The sequence below is a fragment of the Saccostrea cucullata genome, unplaced genomic scaffold, assembly GCF_032062105.1.
Source record: "Saccostrea cucullata isolate Sc308-1 unplaced genomic scaffold, CSIRO_AGI_Scuc_v1 ctg1298, whole genome shotgun sequence".
Classification (NCBI taxonomy): Eukaryota; Metazoa; Mollusca; class Bivalvia; order Ostreida; family Ostreidae; genus Saccostrea; species Saccostrea cuccullata.
In genome coordinates, this window is record NW_026924450.1 from 1 (window position 1) to 16,471 (window position 16,471).

The 16,471-nt window shown below is 32.7% G+C and overlaps 2 long non-coding RNA genes and 1 pseudogene across 2 annotated transcripts; 2 read left to right on the forward strand and 1 right to left on the reverse strand.

Annotated features, from left to right (window-relative positions):
- Positions 1-857: 857 nt before the first annotated feature.
- On the forward strand, positions 858-6,246 carry LOC134266456 (uncharacterized). Its single transcript, XR_009991979.1, has 4 exons — positions 858-982; positions 1,074-1,284; positions 4,578-4,709; positions 6,053-6,246. It is a non-coding gene; the product is annotated as an uncharacterized LOC134266456 (long non-coding RNA).
- Positions 2,069-3,296, forward strand: LOC134266449 (uncharacterized). The gene is made up of 2 exons (XR_009991977.1): positions 2,069-2,736; positions 2,901-3,296. It is a non-coding gene; the product is annotated as an uncharacterized LOC134266449 (long non-coding RNA).
- Positions 6,247-12,550: 6,304 nt separating the features above from the next.
- LOC134266448 (uncharacterized) lies at positions 12,551-15,990 on the reverse strand (annotated as a pseudogene).
- Between the last annotated feature and the right edge of the window lie 481 nt (positions 15,991-16,471).

Consider the following 16,471-nt stretch of genomic DNA (forward strand, 5'->3'; position numbering starts at 1 on the left):
TCCCCTCGCTCTCTTTTTAATATGTTAACCCCCCTCCCCCCTCCCCGAACTCCTTCTAGATCCACCACTACATTACTTCTCTTTCAATCTCTTTGTTTTGGTGTTGAGATGTGGCGGGAAAGTGTTTGACACATTGTAAAACGCGCCTATCCTAGTCTCCTGGACGAACATGTCGTAATATTCTTTACTTTTAAGAAATCAATATTTCATTATATTTTTGAAAAACATCTGTAGGAAATGTTCAAATATACACTTCATTTCAAATAAATACAGCATATCATGTTTTAAAAAGAGAAAGTAAAATTGTTGATTAACAACGCGGTCTTTGTTTTAAACTATGCCTTACACTCGTGCCAATATTTTCTCCGCACTTCTGTTATATCAGAGTTTGTCAATCAGGATTGGATAAAATATTTACCCCATTATTTATAAATTATTTTTTTAAAATTTAATTTTACGATTATTGTGCTTTTTCTAGACATTTAGATAATCTTTGTTTAATATTGACTGGCCAGCGATATGAACATGATGAATGTTGAATATTTTTATTTAAATTGTTAACTCCGCAGAAACGCACAGCGACTTAAAACTTTCATATCATATAACCGACCGCCTCCTGGCGGCCGGTAAAAAGTCTTTCGCAGGCTTGCTTCGTGTAGGTGCTTATATCTGGATTTATATAAGGATTTCTTACTTTAGAAAATGTCTGATGCAGTGGGTTTTAAACTTAATTTTAGATTCCCAGTGATAATTTATCTCACTTATCCTTGTCATTTTTGGGGGGCAGAACCCTTGCCGAGGTATTTAGTTGGGTACATCCCACTAATTATTTTTAGAATTGGTAGGAGAAGAAAGTAGTGCAGAAAAAATTACAAGTTCCATAATTTGCAGACTTGCATAAAAAAAATTGGGCAGATGTACTGAATTGAGCCTCACACTTGTTGATAAGGAGTATCTTTCCTACCAAAAAAGCTTGGAAAATGTAATTTATCAAGAAGATCAGCTGAATTATTTTGTGTATTATAACGCCAGTGATAATTCTGAAATTCCCCTACTTTCACTTTCGTTTTTAGAGGTCCCCGCAGACAGACGCATTTTGCCGGAAAACGAATCTGACATGCCACCTCGAGATTTTAACCAAGGAAAGACAAGTTGATGTGCTTTGATTTGAGGGGTCATTCACCTCTGAACGAAAATTAGGGACATCGCTATGAGAAGAAACGTTAACATTGTCGCCTATGGGAAAACAATTAGTGGACTGTACCCATATTAGGAAGCCCATAAGTAAGTGAAAGATGTCATAAATCTTGAATTTATTTCAAAGTTGGTGTTTTCTATTATTTTCTATTGTTCAAATTTATGAAAAAAACAATTCTTTAATTGTTGATACACATTTTTAAACAAATTGATTCATAAATAAAGTGTTTAGCCCCCCCCCCCCCCCCCCCTGAACAGTCAACATGCTCATACATGTATCACCCATTGTTTACACATGTATCATGTAGATTAAATGTATCGATTTATATAATTCATTTATTCAGAATCATAGATGTATAATTTGATTAAGAAGCAATTATATAGAAGTACATGCTCCACTCCCGTACGAAATTCAGAGGCGTATTACGCCTGGATTTTTTGCAAATCCTGGCGTACAAGAGACGTATTCTTAAAAATACGGTTCATTTTCAGGCGTACACGTATTTTAGCCAGAAATACGTCTCCTTTTTTCCAGGCGTACAATCTAAATCCGGGCGTACTTTTTACTTAGTCTCTTTGGCACAAGGAATTTAAAACTTAGAAAATTTCAATAGGCGTATTTTTGAAAATTCTGGTGGATTTTTCAACTTAGCCAAAAAACTTAGTCAACTCATTCTCTCTTTTTTTTTTTAAAGTTTTGAGTTGCATAAGAAAAAATTTTAGGATATTATATAACTTAAACAAAAAACCAGAAGTATTGCATGATTAAATACATTGCAATATTGTATTTAGTTTGTGGATTAAATATCAAAGCAATTAATTTTCATAAATTAAACTGATTTTTTTTTAGAACTTTACTATGCCATGGACCTTAACTTTTGTCATTCCCTTTTCTTTTTTTAAAATTGATATTATTTTTCTTAACACAAATGATTTTTATAACTATGATAACTGTAAAGTAAATAGTATATTCTTTGAACTTCATGATTTGTTTAGTCAGGCTATAAACATACATGTTATTACATCAATTAAATGTTTTTCTTATATTGATTTATATTTAGTATATTCAGTAACTATTACATTACCATCTACTTTCACTTCCCTCAGCCTAACCTGCTGGGATTGTGCTAATTACTTACAGATGTGTTGAGCATGTTTATATAGGAACGACTTATCTGTAATGTTGTAAACCTTTCTAAGAACGGCTTATCAATTTATATCCGGTTTGTGTACAGCAGTTCTATTTCCCACCCTAACATCTTTTAAAATAAGTGAATTCATATAGTGAATACACCTTGTTTATACATTGATGAAATTTGATTTTTATATTCTGTAAACAAAACAGCATTTTTTCTTCAAAATTACAAATTGTACGGAGTAGAACTTTCAGAAATCATAAAACAGTTTAGCTAACTAGGGGGTTGTAAACAACAGCATCTGCATCCAAGTATTTGCGCCAATTTTAAACCACCAGGCAGGTCATGCCAAGAACAATGAGATTAGAGAAAGCCACAACAAAGCACAGAGGGTGTAGAAGAGGTAATTATTTTGAAAACATAGCTTAACATTGAAACTATTTATCTATGAAAATAAAAGACAGCTGCATTTGCTTTTGATTTGCAGAGCCAGATGTTAATGATTGAAATTGGGTCAGTAGTATTTTGAATTACATAAATTACTTTCTAGTGTTCTTCTTTTTCCAGAAAATGATTTACATCTAAATCCTTATCACATTTGGAAAATTAATTGAATGATGAAATGGTCATAATAGGAGTAGAAAAGATCTTGCAATATTAAGAGTTGACCAGCAGCATAGCTTTCCATAAATGGAATGCCAGTGAACTGCAGCCATTGGAAGATTGCATCAGGAAGAAGATGACTGTTAGCAATGCCAGTTATAGAACATTCAAACTTCTTTTTGTGAATATTTCAATCTATGAAAATGTGATTGGGGAATGTGATGTGAAGCGTGAATGACGGAATTGCTTGTGATTTGCATCTTTTATGCCAATTTAGGAGTAAAGAAAATGACAGGATTAATCGACATGATTCTCAAAACTGTGTTTCACTGTGATTGTTGGAGTGTTTCAACTGTTACTCATATAAAAGTCAGCCTTGGATGTTTAAATGCTGTGAAACGGTTAATAATTATTCTAACATGTAACTATGATTTGAAATAGTAAATTGAAGATTATGATTTTTAAATTTTAACGACAATCCTTTATTTGAATCTCATTCACATTTTATCACACTGAAAAATATTAAGAAAATAAAAATAATGTATGCTAAGCTTAATTTGTCTAATCTTTTTTATACATGTTATATGTAGTTAAAAATATTTGTACTAATTAAAAGTTTATTGTACATTTATATTCATGCTATAGTTGTAGCTCCCATAGCTATAATATAATATTTAATTCAAATCTATTTAAAGCAGGCGTATTTTTTGTACAGGCGTATTTTTTTGTACGGGCGTATTTTTTTATACGGGCGTATTTATTTTGCAGGCGTATTTTTAGGGGTATGCTTGAAATCTAGGCGTAATTCTATTTTTAAAATTTCCAGGCGTATTTTGAATTTCCAGGCGTACTCATTTGCATATTTCGGCCAAAAATACGGGAGGATTACGCCTCGTGTACGCCCGTATTTTACATTATACGCCTGGTTTTATATATTCATTTCAATAGAGATTTCGACAAGGATTTTTTAGAATAAAAATACGCCTGGATTTGTTTAAAAATACGTGACTTAAATTTCGTACGGGCTGTGGTTTATTTTCAATACACAAAAATTCACAAATGAGTTCGGGATCGGTATTCAATCGGGGTCAAGGTCGAAGTGAAAGTAGACTTAGCAGAAAGTTATCAAAACTGTTCAGTGCAGTGTTTAGCAGTATATAGGTGATGGGCATTTGTATTTTACACAGGAGGTAAGAGGTATATCTTAGTACAATATTTGTAAATAACAATGTAATGTTTTTGGAACATGTCGATGATCGGCACGTCACATACATGACATACATCATTTCAGATCAGTTGCGCGGTGAAGCTGGTTACAGTTGTCTGGGAGTTAAACGATGTGTGTGAACATGCACATTAACTGATTTTTCTCATATTTTTTAGCAATTGCATTACATGTATTTGTTGAATGTACAATTATTGTCAGTAAAACATGATTTTTACCTATTCTGCTGAATTAACTTAATTACCAATGTTAACAGTGTGATTTCAGGTGGGAGCAAATTAATCATTTTTTAAATTAATTAATTTCAAGTAATGGGCATAAAAGGAATATGGTAAAATTGTACGCGTTGAATGTCTGTGTGTCTGTCTGTCTGCAAATGTGATATTGTGCCATTTATTGTATTGATTTTTTTTTAGGTTCATGGTGATTGGTGCAGGAAAAACATGAGGTCCATGCAGATGGTGTTTAAAACTATTGGCCAGCAAATGCACACCCATTTGAATACATCTTGAAACAGCACCAGCAATTTGTGACAGTCGGCAAAATGTGTAAGTTAAAGTTTTCTAAAAAAAAAAAAAAAAATTCATTGAAGTGGGGGATGGGGTGGGGGTGAGGAATTTACATATTTAATAGGTGATCAGAATGTGAAAGTATTTAGCTATAACTAATCTGTACATGCACTGCTATATATATTTTGCACTTACATAGATTTTTACTTGTTTAAGAATTTCAAATTAATTAGATCTACATCTTTGTTTTGTAAATTATGCATTATTAAGATTACACGGATATAAGAATTGAAGTTTCATGAATATTTGACAGTCGACATTATGCGATTTGTCAGGAAATTCAAAATTTTGTCTCATTTTCCTACAAATTACAAAATGGTTACCATGGAAACAAAACAACTTTAATGGATTATTTATTTAATCCGCAAAACCACATATTTTCATTTTTTAAAGTTAATAATAGTATATAAGCACTGATTTTGTCTTATATGAAAAGTACGGGAAAAGTAATGATACACATGTATTGAGCTATCCATTATTATGATGTCATTGTGACGTCATAGATGAGTAAATTTGCATTGGTATAAAAATTGCTTTGAAACAAATGATTCTATATAGGATTATAAAGGCTTATAACTTTCTTATTCATAGACCAAATTTCATGAATGATACATCAATGGACAGGAAATAATCAGTTCTTTTTTATTTTACTACTTTCGGGGTATTTGTTAACTTCATTTTTTTGTCATTTCTGGAGAAACTATGAATTAGAGGGTGAAAAGTGGTCATATTTTGTGCGGAAATGCATTAATTTTTTAAAATAAGTGAAATTGACCCAATTAAGTGCTTGATTATGATTTGACTATATGTATTTAAAGTTATGAAGTTGATTAAGAATGGTATAAATGTGTTAATAGGCTAAAATTTAAGGTAATACTTGGGTGCCGTTTTGGCTAGATTGGAGCATTTTTTAAGGATATAACACATAGAACTGTAAATGCTGTAAAATCTTAATTAATTGTTGAATTTTCATGAAACTTGGCATGATGTCTCTACTTATGCTCTAGATTGACAAACTGTGTGAAATATTGTAAAATCAAAAAAATGCTTTTTCATATTGGGTACATCCCACTAATTATTTTTAGAATCGGTAGGAGAAGAAAGTAGTGCAGAAAAAATTACAAGTTCCATAATTTGCAGACTTGCATAAAAAAAATTGGGCAGATGTACTGAATTGAGCCTCACACTTGTTGATAAGGAGTATCTTTCCTACCAAAAAAGCTTGGAAAATGTAATTTATCAAGAAGATCAGCTGAATTATTTTGTGTATTATAACGCCAGTGATAATTCTGAAATTCCCCTACTTTCACTTTCATTTTTAGAGGTCCCCGCAGACAGACGCATTTTGCCGGAAAACGAATCTGACATGCCACCTCGAGATTTTAACCAAGGAAAGACAAGTTGATGTGCTTTGATTTGAGGGGTCACTCACTTCTGAACGAAAATTAGGGACATCGCTATGAGAAGAAACGTTAACATTGTCGCCTATGGGAAAACAATTAGTGGACTGTACCCAGTTACACACTTAACACCTCTACCATAGAAAATAATAATACAGTAGATACTGGATTTGATAACAGAAAATTAAAGTATAAAGATTTCATTGATTTCTGCAGCAGAGAGTTTAATAGATTGTAAACATTCACAATCGTAATATTTTATTTTTTTTTATCTTCAACCATTCAGTACTAACTTAAATGATAACAAGAAACATATAATTAAGTCAGCAAGGGTCAAAAATGCATAAGTTGATAAGGGAAGTTTTAAAGAATATTTAAAATGAATAAAGAAATTTTAAAAAATGTTTTTAAAGAATCAAATGGGGTAGTGGGTGGGGCTTTGCAGTTTCAATGCATTTGCATAAGTCAGTAAAAAAAGAGTAATTTTTATTTTTTTTTTTTCAAACAAAAATTTGGCAACAAATTGTTTTTACGCTGTTTCTTCTTATTTTTTTTTCGTTTCAGATACATTGATACACATCCAATTGTCGGTAAATGGTTACAAATATAAATCAGTTGTCGGCACTTATAGGGCCTTTGAACAATGAAATATCTTTCATACCAGCACCCAAAGTGACTGAGGGCCCCAGTTTACCCAGTTTCTCCCGAAGGACTGGACTCCATATCCTGCAGTGTTTCAGTCCAACTCGATCATTATTTTAGCGACTCTGGGGCTAACGTATAAGAACTGCGCCAAGTGGGCGATTGGGACAAATTTAACATTTTATTTCATTATTTGTTTTTATCTGAAGAATAAAAAGTTCACTTTCAGACCCAATTAATTAAATTCTACTTTTCATGTCACAGAATCAACCTCTTCAGACCAAGAACTGTACTATTTTTATTCACAAATTATGAAGCGGAATATTCTGGTCAGTATAAACTCATTAAGAAAACTATGTCGTCTTTCTTAACGTCTTAGCCTTTTGATTAAGAGAAATAAAGTTAGATTATTAATTTGGAATGTCTTGATATTTTAAAGCATTGATTTTGATAGGAGGTAATTATTAGTTGAAAAACTCTGACAAGTCTCCTATCTGAAAAAAAGAGAATTCTTTAAGTACAGTGATCCCCCGTTATAACGCCAACATTTGTACCTTGGTTATTTTGGCATTATAACGGAGGTGGCGTTATATCGGGGGGAGAGAAGTGACGTGCACAAATAAATAAAAACAAATTTATTATCAATATAGTACATATATTTCTAGATTTTAATGCCTTTATATCAAATAAAGAAATATAAAACTTACGTATGCCTCTCAGAAAATCACTGTTTTTTGAAAAACATATCAATTGTTGATTGTTCTGATGGTTTTATTTTAATAGCTAATTGCAGTAAAAAGTTTATTTCAGATTCAGTTGTTGATTCTTTTGATTCTAAACATGCTAAATGCAGTAACAAACATCCAAGTTCCCGTCTGGCCTCTACCTATGTAGGAACACGCGGAGCTGAAGAATATCACATACAGTCCGTCTTTTTACATCAATTTTTCATAGTTCTATAAAATAATTAGAAATTTCTTGCTTAAAATTTTTTTCGTTATATTTAATGATTTCCAGTTTTTGTTTCAATTCCAAGATAACGCGCCTTGATTTCGGCGAGTTAGCCATATTCAGACTTCAAAGAGATTTTAACTCAAATAATTATGTATGTTAACTTATTATCTAATCCAAACTTTGATACCTGGAAGATTGATGGCGAATAATTGCTTAAAACTTTTCATTGAAATTCTCTCCCTGAAGATATAATTGGCGGTAATTATCGGGGATTGTTATAACGGTAATGGACAGATTTGTACCTGAAATACGTTGGCGGATGGCGATAGGCGGGGGATGGCGGTAAAACGGGGTTTTATATACGGAAGCCCATTTAGGACCTATCAAAAATATTTTTGAATTCGTTATAACGATTTTTAGAATTCGTTATAACGAATTTAATTTGTTATAACAGATTTATTGAATTCGTTATAACGAATTTAATTTGTTATTACAGATTTCTTGAATTCGTTATAACTAATTTAATCTGTTATTACAGATTTTTTGAATTCGTTATAACTAATTTAATCTGTTAATACAGATTTGTTGAATTTGTTCTAACGAATTAAATCTGTTATTACAGATTTCTTGAATTCGTTATAACGAATTTAATATTTTATTACAGATTTGTTGAATTCGTTATAACTAAATTCTTGAATTGGTTATAACGAATTCAACAAACCTGTAATAACAGATTTATTTCGTTAAAACGAATTCCATAAATCTGGTTTAACAAATTAAATTCGTTATAACGAATTTAAGAATCTGTAATAACAAATTAAATCCGTTAAAACGAATTCAATGAATTTGTTATAACAAATTAAATTCGTTATAACGAATTCAATAAATCTGTTATAAAAAATTAAAATCGTTATAACGGATTCTAAAAATCTTTCATAACAAATTAAATTCGTTATAACGAATTCAAAAATATTTTTTGATAGGTCCTAAATGGGCTTCCGTAGCGAGGAAATCGGGACTTGACTTTTTTTTGGCGGTAGGCGGGGGTGGCATTATAACGGGGGAGCACTGTATATCCGATCCTAAGCTAGGAAGGATAACTCCAAAAATTAATATTTAATTTGAAATGCATAAAAATAAAGCTTAAAAATAATTTTTTCATGCATCAATTTTCATTTTATTCATCTTTATAAGATTTAGATTTTGGAAGTCTTGTAAAATATTTTATAAAAGTTGATATCTGTACCCGATAAAAGGAAAAAAAGAATAATACAATCTTAGAGAAATAAGACTTTCTTGAATACGGCGTTAGATACCAAAATTAAAGCTTTTCAGCAAAATATTTGAGATTTGACAGTTTTCGCTATATAATATGATTAACTTAAATCTTTAACTTTAAAGGAATACTGTGAATAAATTTACATAACTTTGTAGATTTAAAGATACTTTTATGAGTATCTTTAATTACTTAACTGCGAATTTAACAAACCTGAAGATCGGACTACCTTATGCCCTGTTCACACGAAAAGTTTAATTCGCAGTAAATTAATGCGAAGTAAACTAATGCGAAGTAAACTAATGCGAATTAAATTGCGTTCACACGACAGCTAATGCGAAGTAAACTAATGCGAATTAAAATTTTACTTTGACAGTCAGGCGTGAGGAAGGCTATTATGACGTCATTTACAAATCACGTCACCTTATCCTGAAACAGATGCATTTGACATAATGTCACAGTGTCTGGAGACATATTTTAGTGATTGACACATTTTTCCTTAGTTTTTCACTCAAAAATAGCACAAGTACTTCAATTTGACCACTGACATGACGCATTTGACTTAATTTTGCCATTACGCATGCCCAAAAATTTAATTCGAATTAGCTTCGCTTAGCGTTCACACGGAGCTAATGCGAAGTAATTTAATGCGCAGTAAACTAATGCGAAGTAAACTAATTCGCATTAAATTCTCCGTGTGAACGCAAAGCGAAGCTAATTCGCAGTAAACTTACGTTTAATTCGAATTAAACTCTCCGTGTGAACAGGGCATTAAATTCCATAACTTACTGGTTTTTAAGGATCATTTTTAAAAAAAATGTAACAGAAAGTGAGGAATGGGACAATACGATTTGCCATAAATATTTTTTCCACTAAAGTAATTTTTTTTCATCATTTCCCGTTTGTTTGTGACTGCATCTTGATTTTACCTTATTAATTGATATAAAAGGCTTTCTAACTATTCTTTAATAACTTGTGTAATAGGTAGGCGACGAAAGTCTAAATAGAGATTAAGGAGGCTGGCGGGTCAAAAATTTAATCTTAAATTAACCACCAAATTTAACTTATTTTTTTTAGATATGGTATATTTAGCTGTCAACTATCATTTGGCAAAGAAAAAATTCATATATTTTAGGTTTAAAATTTTATCATTTTGTATATCTTTATATGGAGCTCTCCTTTTAAAGGAGATTGAAATAGTCTAAAAATGGCTGCCACCCCCTAGCCTCGTTAAATCAAAACATTTAAAAACTACAGTGTTAGTTAAAAACTTGCTCCAAAAAGTGGCACACACTCCAACTGGTTCCCTGGGAAAGGCAGCAGGGCCCCCATTTTAGTATAATATTAATTTAATATTTTGCTCTAGTAAATATTCCTTTAGATGCTACCCCTCCCTCTACTTAATGCTATAAAGGTCGAACACTGATCAGTTAAAGGTACTTGGACACAGATTTGAAGTTATTTTTTCTATGATATTACGACTTATATATTTTAATAGCATTTGACACAAAAATTAATAAAAAATCTTATTTCGTTAAAAAGATATTGAAAATTTCAAATTTTTCGGCGGGTTTGATTGACATATCGTTGCACTCTCACAAATTTAATTTTCATTCTTAATCCTTAGGAAAAGTGGCAATTTCGTTTTGTATAAATGAAAATCATTAATACTATAATCCAGAAATTCAGAGTAGACACGTTCGAAAGCAAAACAAACACACAATATATTGTCAGTCCGTGCAGTTGTGGTAAGCAGACTGTGACGATTGAACTCACCCGGTGAATTCTAAATATAAACAATAACAGAACTCGAGCCCTGTTTACAAAAACTGTGTACATAACACGAGTGTGCTCCATTTGCTAAACTCTGCACGCATCTCTTTGTTCGGAATGACGATACTTGTGGAGGTGTTTTGCTTTCTAACATTTCTACTCTGAATAAAATTATTTTTCTTGATAAAGGGTTTAATATTTCTCATTAAAACACATCAAAATTGCCAATTTTCCTAAGTATTAAGAATAAAGTTAAAATTTGTGAAAGTGCAAGGATGTGTTAATCAAACCTGTCAAAAAATTTAAAGTTTTAATAACTTTTAAACGAAATAAGATTTTTAATTAATTTTTGTGTGAACTGCTATTAAAATATATAATTCGTGATATTATACAGAAAAAATGAGAAAATATTAATTTCAAATATGTGTCCAAGTACCTTTAACACACACAAGAAAACTATTCAAAATTAAAGTAAAAGACATAAAAAATTCAGGTTATGTTGATTCCTGATGGCCTCAGGCATACAGTTTAATTCTTTGATAACATTCGTTTATATTTATCAGGCTGAGCAAAAACTCACAACTTTCTATACTTCACACACCTGATTTTTTTGTACAATTTATCTACACATTTCAGATTATGTTAACATGTATTTGATTTTCTTCACTTTATCACCGATGCTCACAGCTGGAAACAGGTTGTCTCTGGTGTCGACACTTCAACCCCATGTACGAAGGTTGTCCAAAATGTTCGTGGACAATGACGTTTTTCTTAAAATAAATGGTTCAATATCCATCTTTTGTTTATCAAAATATTTCTTATGACAAGAGTCCGAAGGGCCACATCGCTCAACTGAGCACTGTGGCTAGCATGAAAGAAGAAATTAGTTCATTATTGAAAAGTTTAAACCCAAAAGTAGTCCCAACCATTCTTAAAAGAGGAAAGAGTATGATTTACAAACACTTGAATCTACACTACCTGAGAATGCTTCCATATAAATACATGAATGACAAATCATGGATTTGCTATTCTTGAGAAGATTTTAAAAGAATTTTACTATATATTTCTATGTTAAACTTTGGTCGGCCAATCAAAACCCCCGAGGGTCATGATTTGAATACACTTGAATCTACACTACCTGAGGATAATTCCATATGAGTTGCATCTTTCCTGGCCCAGTGGTTCTTGAGAAGAAGATCTTTTTAATAATGCTATTAATTTTTCACTAATTCATAATTATTTCCCCTTGGAAGAGGGCGTGGCCCTTCATTTGAACAAACTTGAATTCCCCCTCACCCAAGAGTACTTTATGGCAAGTTTGATTGAAATTGGCCCAGTGGTTCTTGAAAAGAAGATGGAAATGTGAAAAGTTTACAGACAGACGGACGCAGGACAAAATGTGATCAGAAAAGCTCAGTTGAGCTTTCAGCTCAGATGAGCTAAAACCAAGTCGGAATGATTTAATTCTTATTGATGAAACGTAATATTCTTTGCAAAAATCGGGGTCTTTAAAGACTGCGGATTGTGCGCACTTGATTTTTCATAAGAAGTATTTTGATATACAACAAATTTATATAGAACTATTTATTTTCACAAAAACGTCATTGTCCAAGAACTTTTTGGACAACCCTCGTACTCTGTAGATCACGGTTATTAATGTAACGGAGGAAATGACCGTCCTGATCTAGGATATGGATACAGTAGTTGTTCAAGTCTGCTGTCAGGATCTGATTCTGACTGTCTGGGGTCGTGATGCCGAGTGGATCAAATGATTCCTAGTTAGTTGAGGGATGAACAGTGTATCTAAATCGGAGTTTTCCTGCCTGATTAACCACCACTATTGCACCTGCTCCATTTTCTGCCACACAGATATCCAATTTCCTATTCTCACTCAAACTCACTGATATACATGTATGTAATAGAAACCAAATACATACAGAACCATATGGTTCGCCTTCACTATCAAGTGAATAGTTTGATTATCAATTGAGCCAGAGCAACGGACAAATTTTGTTTGTTTGTTTTCATTACTGTCAATGGTAACCAGACGGTCACCAGAGGAGGTACTACAGACATAGTAAGGTATCCATCCATGTAGTCTGTTCACTTCCTGTATCTCTTTATTCTTCACTTTGATGAAGTATAAGGGTCAGAATAAACATGATCTCCACTCCTTCTCTCTGCTACGACACTAGGTCTATTGCCTGACTTGGTTTGAAAAGACTTCAGTATTTTACCCTGGAGGTTGTAGAGTTTCCTGATTTTGTCATCTCCATGTCTTCAATTTTCTTCACCACTGAGACAGGTAAAACAGTATAGTACCTATACCCAGTGTCTATTGCGGTGTTAATTTCTGGTTCATCAAACAGTGGTTTGACCTGAGAACAGGATACAGCTTCTGGTGTCAGCATTGTGTAGCCATGTTCTTCTGTTTAAAGGAGGCTGGGGGTTAAAAATTAACCACAAATTAACCACCAGATTTAACTCATTTTTTTTAGATCGGTGTCTTAAGTTGTCAACTTTCATTTGGCAAAGAAAAAAATCATACATTGTAGTTTGGAAACTTTGTTTGTTAATCCATTTTATAGGTTGCATTGAAGACAGATTTCTCCTTTATCTCCCGATCATGACAAGAAGCACACGGCAGAAGTGACCTGTCCACAGGGGATGCTCACTCTTCAATGGCATCTGATCCCCTCTCCGATGTTTTGGAGATCCTTGTTTTTACTCTTTGTCCTATTTCGCATTGTTTTATGGACTTTTGATCTTGAAAACTGTTCGTTATTTCCATATATTTCATAAATAGGTGTAAAACTCAATGAATTCTCTTACATGTGTATGGACTCCAAACCGGATATGTGGACATAAAATCCTTAGAAAATTAGTTTATTAAATATCAAAATATAATATAAAAACAAAGCATATACATGTAAGTAGTCAATATGTGATCTACACATTGCAAACATGAATAAACATGATATGTGACGTACTACTATTGGGATTCAATACACCAATTATATCTGCAGGCATAATCGAGGTTTTTTTTTCAAACACAAATGACCTGTATTGCAGAGAAGAAAGGAAGGGGGCATAAATTTCAGAAAAATTACTTATTCATCTTCATTTAAATACAGATGTAAAGTTTTCAGTTTGTGATATTTATAATGTAAATTAAATATTTAAATAAAAGATAGTTTCAAGCTTGGAATTTTTATGTCTTTTTGTAGATTTGAACATTGTCTTTGTCCCAAGTCTGAAAGACTAACAGAGAGAGGGGGAGGGGGATTTTTCTCTATAAGTTCAAAAACATGTCGTATAAAATATTTTTTTTAAAGCAATCAAGATAAGAAAATTCTTTATTTCAAAATTAAACAATAATTTTTAATCAAAAGAAAATCAAAACATATAACGAACATGCATTTGACAAACTCATCATTTTACATGTTTAAGTTTTTATTAATCTTTTTAACTCTAACTAGATGGATATCAAACATTTTCAAATTCACAATCATTTCTTCACATAGTGCAGTGTTAACATATATTTGAGTTTATTCAATTTACTGCGATCAATCTCAGCCACAAAGAGGTTGTCTCTGGTGTCTACATACAAACCATATGGAAACTGTAGATCACAGTTATCAATGTATCGGAGGAACTGTCCGTCCTGATCTAGGATGTGGATACAGTTGTTGTTGTGGTCTGCCGTCAGGATCTGACTCTGGCTGTCTGTTGTGATGCCGAGTGGATCAAATAATCCCTTGTAGGTAGATGGATAACCGGTGTATCTAAATTTGAGATTTCCTGTCTGATTAACCACCACTACAGCACTGGATTCATTGTCAGCCACACAGATATCCAGGTTCCTGTTCTCACAGATGTATTTAAGGTCACCAGGTGAATACAGAGGTTTACCTTTACTGACAAACTGAATGATTTGTTTTTCTAGTGAGGCAGAATAACGGACAACTTTTGATTGATTATCATCATCACTGTCCATGATAACCAGGAGGTCACCAGAGGAGGTACTACAGACACACGAAGGTATCCACCCCTGTAGTCTGATTACTTCCTATATCTGGTCATTCTTCACTATGTTTACAGTTCTTGTATAACGGTCAGTATAAATAAGATCTCCACTCCTTGTCACTGCTATGTCGTGTGGTTCATTCCCAGACTTGGTTTGAATTGATTTCAGTAGTTTGCCCCGAAGATTGTACCGTTTCAAGATTTTGTCTTCTCCACTTGTCCAGATTTCTTCATATTTATAGTCGGCTAAACCCTGTGTTAATGGAGGTGATGAGCTCTGATTCATCAAGCAGTTGTTTGACTTTAGTACAGGGTACAGCTCCTGGTGTCTTCATTGTGTAGCCATGTTCTTCTGTTGTAATGAATAATGCTGACAGAGAACCAAACATTTGATGGAGCTTTCCTGTGTCTATCTGATGATGAGAGAAACTTGGAAATGTAACCTTGAGATCTGGGGGTAAACTTCTGAACTCTATATTTCTGGATTTGTATTGAGATGCTAAGGAAATATCATTTGAGTCCAGTATTTTCTTCAGACCAACAATACTCTGTTTCATTTCTACAGTAATTTTTGTGATAACGTCTTTCTGTTTATTTAGAGCATCCATATGCTTAGTTTTCAAGTCATCAATTTCAGATTTCTGTTTGTTGACAATGATGTTAATTTCTCTGTGCCAGTCTTCTCCTTGTTTGGTGACAGCTGTTGTCAGTTTCCTGTAGTGTGTTTCCAAGTTGTCTTTCTTGGTTTTTATGTCTGATGCAATTTCTTCATATTTTGGGTGAATTTTAGTCTCAAGTTCTTTTAGTTCTTTTTCCATATCTCTTGTTTTTGAGCTGAGTTTTTGTAAAACATCTGATAATTTATGTCTTTTATGTTTACCAGAGGCGATGCAGGTTGAACAGGCAGGAATGTGACATTGCTCACAATAAAGTGCACAATTCTTGAAATGCTTTAGACGTTTGGATAATTAGGAGTCGATGTTCTTTCTGTATATATTACAACTCTATGTTTCTTGTTCAGTGTTATTGAATCAGAGAGATGCTCTCCTACACAGGCCTTACAAAGGTTGACATGACAAAGCTCGCAGTGACTTTGTACTACATGTATCTCACAAAGGTCACACCTTAGAATGTCTTGAGCACAATACCGGGGGTCCATTACTGATGTTACAGCCACTAGCTCAGGTGACAGTCTGCAATAAAAGTGATGGTCTAGTTCCACTGATAAAATGCTCATTAAATTATAGATCTATGAGTTACGGATACAATCAGCTAATTCTTGAAAATGTAGTGTTTAAAATAGATTTAAGGAATTGGAAAAGATATTGATTCCTAGAAAGGAACTTTTTGTTCAAGTTTGAATGATCGAATTAAAGATCATTATATATTTTAGAAAAAGCAAATTATCAGACACACGTATGACCTACTTCAAATTACTGAATCCGGGCTTCACTAACCATTAAGTTACAGACAAGTTTATTATCTATTATTTAATTCCGTCACAAAAACAACAATTTATGCAGTTTGGGAATTAAAAATATAAATCTTTCATAAGTATAAGGTAAAACAGCTTTCATTATGTCTGACCTGATACAACATGGCTCCCGGCAGTCAGCAATGTTACTTCGTGGTTCTGTTATCTGTCTTCTGGTCACGTGACTAAATACCAC